The sequence below is a fragment of the Microcaecilia unicolor genome, chromosome 1 (assembly GCF_901765095.1).
Source record: "Microcaecilia unicolor chromosome 1, aMicUni1.1, whole genome shotgun sequence".
Classification (NCBI taxonomy): Eukaryota; Metazoa; Chordata; class Amphibia; order Gymnophiona; family Siphonopidae; genus Microcaecilia; species Microcaecilia unicolor.
In genome coordinates this window covers 747696267-747707867 of record NC_044031.1, presented here as the reverse complement: position 1 = coordinate 747707867, position 11601 = coordinate 747696267, and the positions used below count along the sequence as shown (strand labels likewise).

General features: G+C 43.1%; 1 pseudogene; it reads left to right on the top strand.

Annotated features, from left to right (window-relative positions):
- The first annotated feature begins 633 nt into the window (after positions 1 to 633).
- LOC115462666 overlaps positions 634 to 11601 on the top strand; it is a 91782-nt pseudogene continuing 80814 nt past the window's right edge.

Below are 11601 nucleotides of genomic sequence, written 5' to 3'. Positions count from 1 at the left end.
GAGACTGTCTCTTCATGTCCAGTGTACAGCACTGCGTATGCCTAGTAGTGCTATAGAAATGATTAGCTGTAGTAGAGAACAGCTGTGATGAGTATAAAGTGAATGTGCTAAACAAATACTTCTCTTCGGTGTTCACAGAAAAAGTCCTGAAGAAGGACTGTGGTCAGCTGCCGAGGGTATTTCTGGGAATGGAGAGGATATTGCACTGTTCACAAAAGAAAACATTTATGAACAACTTGAAAATCTGAAAGTGAACAAAGTATGGGGCTCGATGGTATACATCCCAGGTTACTGAGGTAGCTAAGAGAAATCCTGACTGGAGGAGTAGCCTAATGGTTAGTGCTATGGGTTGAAAACCTGGGAAACTTGGTTCAACTCCCACTGCAACTCCTTGTGATCTGAGTAAGTCACTTAACCCTCCATTGCCCTAGGTACAAAAACAGACTGTGAGCCCAGTAGGAACAGAGAAAGTACCTGCATAGAATATGTAAACCACTTTGATATACCACAGGGTCATGGACTTGATATACCACAGAACGGTGGTATATCAAGTCCATGACCCTTAACTCTTAAGCATAGGCGCCCCGTATAAGAGGCTTGGGGAGGCTAAGCCTCCCCAGCCCAATCTTGATCATGTGGGCTACTGCGGCCTCATGGAAGGCGCTGGGCCTGGCGTCGCTGCTGCTGGTGCTGGGGCTGGAGAGCATCACTCGGCTCCTGCTGTTCGTACTGCGGGGGCGGCAAGAGTGGTGCTCGGTGTCCGAAGTGCTGTTCTTCCCGGCACCACCCACGTGCACCGAAGCGCTGCTGCGGCCAAGTCGGCCCCTGCGCTGCTCCTGCGGCCTGCCGCACGCCTCGAGCTCGCTGAGCCGCCTCATGCTGCACCTGTTGTCGGCCCGCCGCAGCCTCGAGCTCTGCATCTTCTCCTTCTCCAACCCGCAGCTGGTGCGGACCGTACTGCTGCTGCACAGGTGGGGCATGCGGGTCCGCCTCATCGCCGACTCCGATTACATGGCGGTGAAAGGCTCGCAGGTCGGAGTGTTGCGGAAAGCAGGTATCGCAGTGCGGCATGACCAGCATACGGGGTACATGCATCACAAATTTTCAGTGGTTGACAAAACTGTTCTCATCACGGGCTCTCTTAATTGGACAACACAGGCTATCCAGACCAACAAGGAGAACATCCTGATCTTGGAAGATGTTACAGTGGGCCAGCATGATCAGACAAAGGTAGAAAAGATCATTTTATTTTCATTGTAGTGTTTGGAATATGTCCACTTTGAGAATCAGGTGCTCAACATTCAAAGTTTATATTTATTTACTGATTTATGGCATTTTATCCCACATTAAACATGAATTAGGGTGTTTTGTGGCTCTACATGAGAATTGTGATGATATGATCCCTTGTTTCATATTGTTGACCGTCTGCATTTTCCGTATGGGTGGTATATTGGTGTATTAGGTTCTGCCCAGTGTAATATTTATGGTACAGTAAGGTTCTGAGTGTGTTTTTGCACAAAGTTGTGCACAGTGTTTTGCAGTTGAGCAACCACTTTATTCTTTGACATATGATTAATATCTATATTTAATAAAAGGTATTAATTGTGACTTTTCTTTTTATTTATTTACTTTTTCTGTGTGTTATCAGACAATTATGGATTTAAGCTCCACCCCTGGCCCCACCCCTAACCCCGCCCCCTTTAGCCTCCCCAAACAGTTGGGCCACCGACCACCTATGCTCTTAAGGATTTTTTAAAATAGATGTTTAGGAACAGGCAAGGTTCTGTAGGATTGGAGATGAGCAAATGTGGCCCCTCTTCACAAAAGTGGGGACAGGGAAGAGGTGGGAAGCTACAGGCCAATAAGCCTCACGTCAGTAGTAGGAACAATAATAGAGTCGCTGCTGAAGGAAAAGATAGTTATCTTTCTAGAATCCAATGGGTTGCAGGATCTGCGGCAATATGGCTTTAGCAAAGGAAAATCTTGCTGAGTGAATCTGATTGATATTTTTGACTTGGTGAACCTGCGCTAGATTAATCTGCTTCGATTTCAGCAAAGCCTTTGATACAGTTCCTCACAGAAGACTCTTGAATAAGCTAAGATGGCTGAACTTAGGACCCAAAGTGGTGAACTGGATTGGAAACGGTTGATTGAGAGGTGACAGAGGGTGGTGGTAAATGAAATTCGGTCAGAGGAAAGGAAGGCAAGTAGTAGATTGACTCAAGGGTCGGCACTGGGGCCGATTCTGTTTAATATATTTCTGAGAGACATTGCTGAAGGGTTAGAAGGAAACGTTTGCCTTTTTGTGGATGACAAGAAGATAGCCAACAGAGTGGATACCCTGGAGGGAGTAGAAACTGTGAGAAGAGATCTCCAAAAACTGGAAAAATGGTCTAGGGTCTGGCAGTTAAAATTTAATGTGAAGAAGTTCATAGTGATGCACTTGGGGTGTAGAAATCCGAAAGAGATGTACAAAATAGGAGGAGAGAGATTGATAAGCACAGCTCGGGAGAGGGACCTTGGGGTGATGGTGTCTGAGAATCTCAAGGTGATGAAACAATGTGACAAGGCGGTGGCCACGGCCAAAAGGATGCTACACTGCACAGAGAGGGGTATAACCAGCAGAAGAAAGTGGATGTTGCTGCCCCTGTACAAATCATTGGTGAGTTGATACAACAAAGAGCGAATCCAACACAAACACTTTTATTATTAAAAAAGTCTTTATTAAAATATCACTCGACGTGATCCACGTTTCGTCTGCACAGGGGTTGCTTCAGGGATACAGTACAACAAATAATCAATCATGTAATCACAATAAGAACATATATACCATATATAGTCTACAACAGCATGCAAAATGTAAGAGAACCAAATGATGGAATTATGTGTGCTTACAGCATATAAAAACATATATACACACATATAAAAAACATGCTCAATAGCTCAATAAGGGATCTTTTTACTAAGCCATGTTAAAAAGTGGCTGACTCTCAGGCTTATTTTCGAAAGAGAAGGACACCTATCTTTCGACACAAATTGCAAGATGGGCGTCCTTCTCACAGGGTCGCCCAAATCGGCATAATCGAAAGCCGATTTTGGGCGTCCCCAACTGCTTTCCATCGCGGGGACGACCAAAGTTCATGGGGGCATGTTGGAGGCATAGCAAAGGCGGGACTTGGGTGTGCCTAACACATGGGCGTCCTCGACCCATGTGTTAGGCACATGGGTAGTCTCTGGTACTATGTAAGCCATATTGAGCCTACAAATAGGTGGGAAAATGTGGGATAAAAATGTAATAAATCAATAATAGAAAAACAAGGGCGTCCCTGACGAACACTTGGACGACTTTACCTGGTCTTTTTTTTCTTACGACCAAGCCACAAGAAGGTGCCTGAACTGACCAGATGACCACCGGAGGGAATCAGGGATGACTTTCCCTTACTTAACTTGTTGGGCAGACTGGATGGACCGTACAGGTCTTTATCTGCCGCCATTTACTATGTTACTAATGTTACTCCCCCAGTGGTCACTAACCCCCTCCCACCCTCAAAAAAAATTGTTTTAATATTTTTTGCCAGCCTCAAATATCATACCCAGCTCCATCACTGCAGTATGCAGGTCCCTGGAGCAGTTTTAGTGGGTGCAGTGCACTTCAAGCAGGCGGACCCAGGCCCATCCCCGTTATAAGATTGTCACCATATTATTATAGCTATCTCCCATCCCATCCCTACTACTCATTTTAAGCCATTATCTTGAACTAGATCAACCAAAGCCACACCAGGCTATGACATATACTAACTCTTCTCTCAGAAAGAGCCATAGCTTCTACTATGAGTGTTACATGGGAAATACAATGGAATGTTATCAGTTGGTGTTTGCAGATCAGGTGGTTATGTAGAAATAAAAATAGGTATGCGCTTTACCTCATAAGAAAAATACTTTGGCTACATACATATATTTTTTAAACTTCCACATATGTGGATAGATTTTTTTCCCCTGACCAAGTTATATTCCACTCTCCTGCTCCAGGAACACTAATTTTTACTGTGTCAAAAATTATGGGACGCTTTAACTAAAGGGTAGAAATCTTTTGCACTTACCATGCTTTATCAACAATAATTAGAACATTAGAATAGCCATACTGGGTCAGACCAATAGTCCATCTAGACCAATATCATGCTTCCAACGGTGGCCAATCCAGGTCACAAGTACCTGACAGAATCCCAAAAAGTCTCAAGATTCTGGAATCCCAAAGAGTAGCAAGATTCCAGAATCCCAAACAGTAACAAGATTCCGGAATCCCAAAATGTAGTAAGATTCTGGAATCCCAAAATGTAGCAAGATTCCATGCAATCAATCCCAGTGGCTTCCCCCATGTCTATCTCAACAGAAGACTAATTAAAAGGTACAGTAAATGCAAAATACTGTGCAGTAACTGTTGGGGATTTGCCCAACATGTTCCCTGAAGTTACTACTCAGAAAAGTTCCATACCACAGCTTATCCCCCTCATTCTATAATCTTGCATTAACATTTTCGTGCATAGTAAAATACCTGGACCAGATGGCATACATCCAAGGGTACTCAAAGAACTCAAGCATGTAATTGCTGATTTGCTGTTAGTAATATTTAACCTGTCGTTAAAATCATCTGTAGTACCTGAAGATTGGAGGGTAGCCAATATGATGCCGATTTTTAAAAAGGGTTTCAGGGATGATTCAGGAAATTACAGACTGGTAAGCATGACGTCAGTGCCAGGCAAAATAGCAGAAACTATTATAAAGAATAAAATTACGAAGCACGTAGAAAACATGGTTTAATGGGACGGAGTCAGCATGGGTTCAGCCAAGGGAAGTCTTGCCTCACAAATTTGCTTCATTCCTTTGAATGTGTGAATAAATGTGGATAAAGTTGAGCAGGTTTATGTAGTGTATCTAGATTTTAAGAAAGTTTTTGATAAAGTTCCTCATGAGGGATTCCTGAGAAAATTAAAGAGTCATGGGATAGGAGGCAGTGTTCTGGTGTGGATTAGGAATTGGTTATTGGACAGAAAACAGAGGGTAGGTTTATATGGTCATTTCTCTCAATGAAGGAGGGTGAACAGTGGAGTGCCACAGGGATCAGTACTGGGACCAGTGCTATTTAACATATTTATAAATGATATGGAAATTGGAAAGACGAGTGAGGTGATTAAATTTGCAGATGACTCAAAACTATTCAAGGTTGTTAAAACATGTGTGGACTGTGAAATATTGCAGGATGACCTTAGAAAATTGGAAGACTGGGCGTCCAAATGGCAAATGAAATTGATTGTGGACAAATGTAAGGTGATGCACATTGGAAAGAATAATCCGAACCATAGTTACTTGATGCTAGGGTCCACCTTGGAGGTCAACTCTCAAGAAAAAGATTTAGGTGTCATTGTATATAATACGCTGAAATATTCTGCTCAATGTATGGCGGTGGCAAAAAAATAGCAAACGGGATGCTAAGAATTAGAAAAGGGATGGTAAATAAGACTGAAAATACTATAATGCCTCTGTATCATTCCACAATGTGACTGCACCTTGAGTATTGCGTTCAGTTCTGGTCGCCATATCTCAAAAAGATATAGCTGAATTAGAAAAGGTTCAAAGAAGAGCGACCAAAATGATAAAGGGGATGGAACTCCTCTCGTATGAGGGAAGGCTACAGAGGTTAGGGCTCTTCAACTTGGAAAAGAGACGGATGAGGGGAGGTATGATTGAGGTCTACAAAATCCTGAGTGGTGTAGAACGAGTAGAAGTAAATCGAATTTTTACTCGTTCCAAAAGTAGAAAGACTAGGGGACACTCAAGGAAGTTAAATGGAAACACTTCAAAAACAAATAGAAGGAAATATTTTTTCACTCAACAAATAGTTAAGCTCTGGAACTGTTTGCTGGAGGATGTGTTAACAGTGGTTAGCGTAACCTGGGTTTTAAAAAGGTTTGGATAAATTCCTGGAGGAAAAGTCCATAGTCTGCTATTGAGACAGACATGAGGAAGCAACTGCTTGCCCTTGGATTGTAGCATGGAATGTTGCCATGATTTGGGTTTCTGCCAGGTACTTGCGATCTGGATTGGCCACTGTTGGAAGCAGGATACTGGGCTAGATGGACTATTGGTCTGACCCAGTATGGCTACTCTTATGTTCTAAAATTGCATGCTCAGGGCATAGAATATTGCCAGCTATGTGTACAGCTTAATTGGCTAATTAGGTGTGAATTAATACTAACAACCAATAATCATAGAGTTAATTGGCACTAACTGGCCCTAATTTGCAATTATGAGACTAACTGCACTTAGATGCTATTCTATAATCTTAGCATGTAAGTGCTATACCCCAAATTCTATCTATGATGCCAAAACATTAGCCAGAATTTAACTTAATTGGGTCAATTATTGGTAATTCTACAGCTAATCAGAAAGATATCGCCTTCCTTTCAAATCTACCTTTTCAAAAACTATATGAATAAATATCACCAAAACTCTACAATTGAACACAAAAGCTGCCACTACCTTTTCCACTTCAAATCTATCTCTTCAAAAACTCTATGAATAACCACACAAACTATAGATTTGTCCTGTTTGTCTGTCCTAATTAGATTGTAAGCTCTGTCGAGCAGGGACTGTCTCTTCATGTTCAAGTGTACAGCGCTGCGTACGTCTAGTAGTGCTATAGAAATGATAAGAAGTAGTAGTAGTAGTAATCTCTGGGATTCCGGAATCTTGGTACACTTTGGAATTCTGGAATCTTGCTACTCTTTGGGATTCTGCATGGAATCTTGCTACTCTTTGAGATTCCGGAATCTTGCTACACTTTGGCCTTATCTCTTGTTTATTCTGTTTGTCTGTCCTAATTAGATTGTAAGCTCTGTCGAGCGGGGACTGTCTCTTCATGTTCAAGTGTACAGCGCTGCATACGTCTAGTAGCGCTATAAAAATGTTAAGTAGTAGTAGTCTCTGGGATTCTGGAATCCTGCCACTCTTTGAGATTCCGGAATCTTGCTACACTTTGTCCTTATCTCTTGTTTGTTCTGTCTGTCCTAATTAGATTGTAAGCTCTGTCGAGCAGGGACTGTCTCTTCATGTTCAAGTGTACAGCGTTGCATACGTCTAGTAGCGCTATAGAAGTGATAATTAGTAGTAGTAGTAGTACTATAGATGCCCTCTCAATACTGCACAACACTATTGTAACTCCACCAAAATGTAAATTGTAAGCCACTTTGAGCCAAAACTTGTTTTTGGATAATAGTGGGATAAAAGAATGCATAAATAAAATAAATAAATTATTAGTGTTAACAAGCACTTAATTGACATCTTAGGCGCAGCTATTTACAGCAGCCTTTGACATGGCATAATTGTTTTTTCCTAATGTTAGGTGCAGACATGCTGGCTTATGTCATATTCTATAACGCTTAATGCCCATATTTTTCATGTCTAACTTTTGGCACACTTTCTTGAATCTACCCCTAACTGCTTAATGTACTTTAGTAAAAGGTTCCTTTAGTGTGTTGTGAAAGTATGTTTCTTCTTTTAGATGGACTCAGCCTTTCTAGTGAGCAATGCTTATTTTTATCAATATAGCTCCCAACGAAGCCTTTGGATATTCGTGGAATACATCCTTCTAAAAACGGAGCAGACAAAACACACAAGTTCAGAACAGAGTTATAGTGTGTTTCTAATGCAGAGTCCTGCCAGGTCAGCAGTACTTTTTATATTTGGAAAAACATTTGCTCAGTCCTAATTACAAATAAACACTTGAAGTTGGCCACTTTCTGAAAGGTACCTAGAGGTGATCCTTCCCTACAATCGTTGCCCCTACTCATGCTCCAATCAGGCAAACGGAAATGTAGTGGGTGCACTGCAGCAAAAGTGGGTATACACTGCCAACTCTGGCTGTAATTACCACCCTATTCAGACCTTAATCTCAGCAGTAATCAAGGGACAGGGAGGTGAGCACTTGAGCAGCTAATCCTTTGAGCAGCATCCCACACCCACTCTGTGAATCTGGATGAATAACCAGCTGCTCTTGGTATAATTTTGAGTTTAAACAGCACCACCACACATTCTGTTTTCCTTCGACAGTAGGGATGAGAAAAGGGCAGGTCAACCAGGAAACGTCAGCTCTACCCCTGCTGCCAGTGCAAAATACTATACAGCGACGCATAACAGGTACTCCCACTTTCAAAGGTCTTTATGTTACAATATTGCATATGAAGCTTTTTTTTATTTGGTGCAACTATATGTCATCAAGGGATCCCTCAACTCGAACATGAGGGATTTTTCACATCTGCTTGGATTGATAGTCAGTCAACTGAAGGTGAGTTGGGCCTGGCTTCATAGAGGGAGCCCATCAGGCTGTCCATAGGAGTTTACGATCTCTATTCTGTAAATTAATATGATTATATTATATTTATTTATTGGGATTTATTAACCACCTTTATGAAGAGACTAATGACTAGATGTGTGTATATTGGAACTGATCAACTCAGGTTTTATGTAACATGAGTAACATGATGGCAGAGAAAGACCTGCACGGTCCATCCAGTCTGCCCAACAAGATAAACTCATATGTGCTACTTTATATGTATACCTGACCTTGTTTGTATCTGCCATTTTCAGGGCACAGACCGTAGAAGTCCACCTAGCACTAGCCCCGCCTCCCAGCAAAAAAGGGGGTGTGGAAATGGGAGGGTCATGGGTGGATTGGGGGTGTTCCGTTTGGTTGTGAAATTACAGAATGAGGTGGGATCAGTACCTAATTTAGGCAGGAGCATTTGCACCACGTTTCTGTTGGCCATGCCTAAATAGAAATATAGAAACATGACGGCAGATAAAGGCCACATGACCCATCCAGTCTGCCCAATTGCCCATCCTCTGTAACCCCTAATTCTTCCTGTTCCTAAGCGATCCCACATGCTTATCCCATGCCTTTTTAAATTCTGGAACAGTCCTCGACTCCACCACCTCCATCGGGAGGCCATTCCACGCCTCCACCACCCTTTCTGTGAAATAGTACTTCCTTAGATTACTCCTAAGCCTATTCCCTTTGCCATATGCCCCCTCATTCCAGAGCTCTCCTTCATTTGAAAAAGGCTCTCTTCCTGTACATAAATGCCCTTGAGATATTTAAACGTCTCTATCATGTCTCCTCTCTCCCTCCTCTCTTCCAGCGTATTATACATGTTGAGGTACATAAGCCTGTTCTTATCATTTTTGCATTCAAGACCGCTTACTAATTTTGTAGCCACCCTCTGGACTGATTCCATCCTGTTTATATCTTTCCGTAGGTGCGGTCTCTAGAACTGCACGCAGTACTCCAATTGAGGCCTCACCAGAGACCTGCTGGTCATGCCTCTCTTTATGCACCCAAGCATCCTTCTGGCTTTGGCCGTTGCTTTTTCTACCTGTTTGAAAGCTTTAAGGTCGTCAGACTCAATCACCCCCAAGTCCCGCTCTTCCTTCGCACACTGAAGCACTACAACCCCTATACTGTACCGTAGTCAATGTTCCTGGGCATAAGCGCTATTCTATAAACTATGCTTAACTTTAAGTGCCAGAGCCGGTGGTGGGAGGCGGGGCTGGTGGTTGGGAGGCGGGGATAGTGCTGGGCAGACTTATACGGTCTGTGCCCTGAAGAGGACAGGTACAAATCAAGGTAGGGTATACACAAAAAGTAGCACAAAAAGTAGCACATATGAGTTTATCTTGTTGGGCAGACTGCCGTCATCTAATATGTTACTATCATGTATGTTATAGATAGCGCTTAATGGGGTTTTTCAATGCTGCTTTTTTTTGTGCCATACATAGAATTTAGTCCTTAACCCAATTCTCTGTTTTCTCTCTTTTAACCAGTTCCCAATTCTCTTCCTATCCCATGGCTTTTTACATTGTGAAAACCTTTCTGAAAATCGAGTTACTCTACATCAACTGTCTCACCTTTATGCGTGTTTATTCATGCGTTCACAAAATATAGCAAATTGGTGACGAAACATTGGCAGATCCTGTTTCAAAGAGCTACCGGAACAAGAAGTCATGACGTGGATGTCTCGGTTCTGATTTGTACATCCTTTCCAAAATCCTCTTCTATACGTATAGTACCGATGAATATAGTAATTATCACAGCTGCCGCCGCACTTACCGCACCACAGGGGCCGCAGTTCTGCCATGTGGCCATTCCAAGCAGGATGCAGATGGTTGCAGTACTCGCTGTACACTCCCAGGCTCTCTCGGCAGCTGGGACCTTAGGCAGGTGCATGCGCTTTGGGCACATCCTTCTGCATGCCAGGGAGGGCACCAGCAGATGACATCAGGCAGGGGAGTGAGATTTAAACCCGCTGGTTCAGCAGCTCCTTGCCTTCACATCTGCCTCATTTCCTGCTTGTTGCTGGCTCCTGTGGTGCTGGGCTCCCCTTGGTTCCTGTCTTGTTGCTTCAGTGCCACAGTCCGTTACTGTCTCAGCTCAACCGAAGCCCATCTTGGGATAAAGCTTCTCCAGTCTGTTCCTGCCTCCGCTCAGCCAAAGCTCATCTTAGGATAAGACTGCTCCAGTCTGTTCCTGTCTCCGCTGCGACTATTCAGGACTTATTTTAGATTTTAAAAAACGAGATTATATAGGTTTTACTGAAACACAGCTAAAGTCTGCTCCCTTGGTTGTGAAGAAGGAAGTCAGTAGGCTATGAGATAACATAGTAACATAGTAGATGACGGCAGAAAAAGACCTGCACGGTCCATCTAGTCTGCCCAACAAGATAAACTCATATGTGCTACTTCTTGTGCATACCTTACCTTGATTTGTATCTGCCATTTTCAGGACACAGACCGTAAAAGTCTTGCCCAGCATTGGCCCCACCATCCAAACACCAGCCCCGCCTCCCAATCTCGGCTAAGCTTCTGAGGATCCATTCCTTAGAAGCTTAGCCGAGATTGGGAGATGTTTACTATTTCATTAGAAAGGGACAAGAAACTGTAATCACTGCACATCAGAGTTTTCATGTTTGTGATTTAAGGATTGTCTAACTCGGGGCTGAATGTTTATTACCGAAAATGGTGGGGGGGAGGAGGAAATTTGCTGGGATGCATTTAGCTGGTCTATTGGGCTCCACAAGATACTAATCTTTCAATCAATCATCCTACTTGGGCGATTTCAGCTGTAAGCTTGGAACGTTAAACTTAGTCATCCCTGGGGGTTTAAGCAGTCATTTTGATGAATCATTGTCAGAGAGTTCACTTGATTTTCAGGAACCAGTATCTGTACAGGATGTTATCCAAATGGCTTAATACTTGTATTATAGACTTTATATACTTGGATCCTCAGAAGCTTAGCTACAATTGGGTGGCAGAGCAGGTGGGGGGAAGAGGGGTTGGTGGTTGGGAGGCGAGGATAGGGGAGGGCAGACTTTTATACGGTCTGTGCCAGAGCCGGTGATGGAAGGCGGGACAGGTGGTTGGGAGGCAGGAAAAACTGCTGGGCAGACTTATACGGTCTGTGCCCTGAGAAAGACAGGTACAAATCAAGGTAAGGTATACACATATGAGTTTATCTTGTTGGGCAGACTGGATGGACCATGCAGGTCTTTT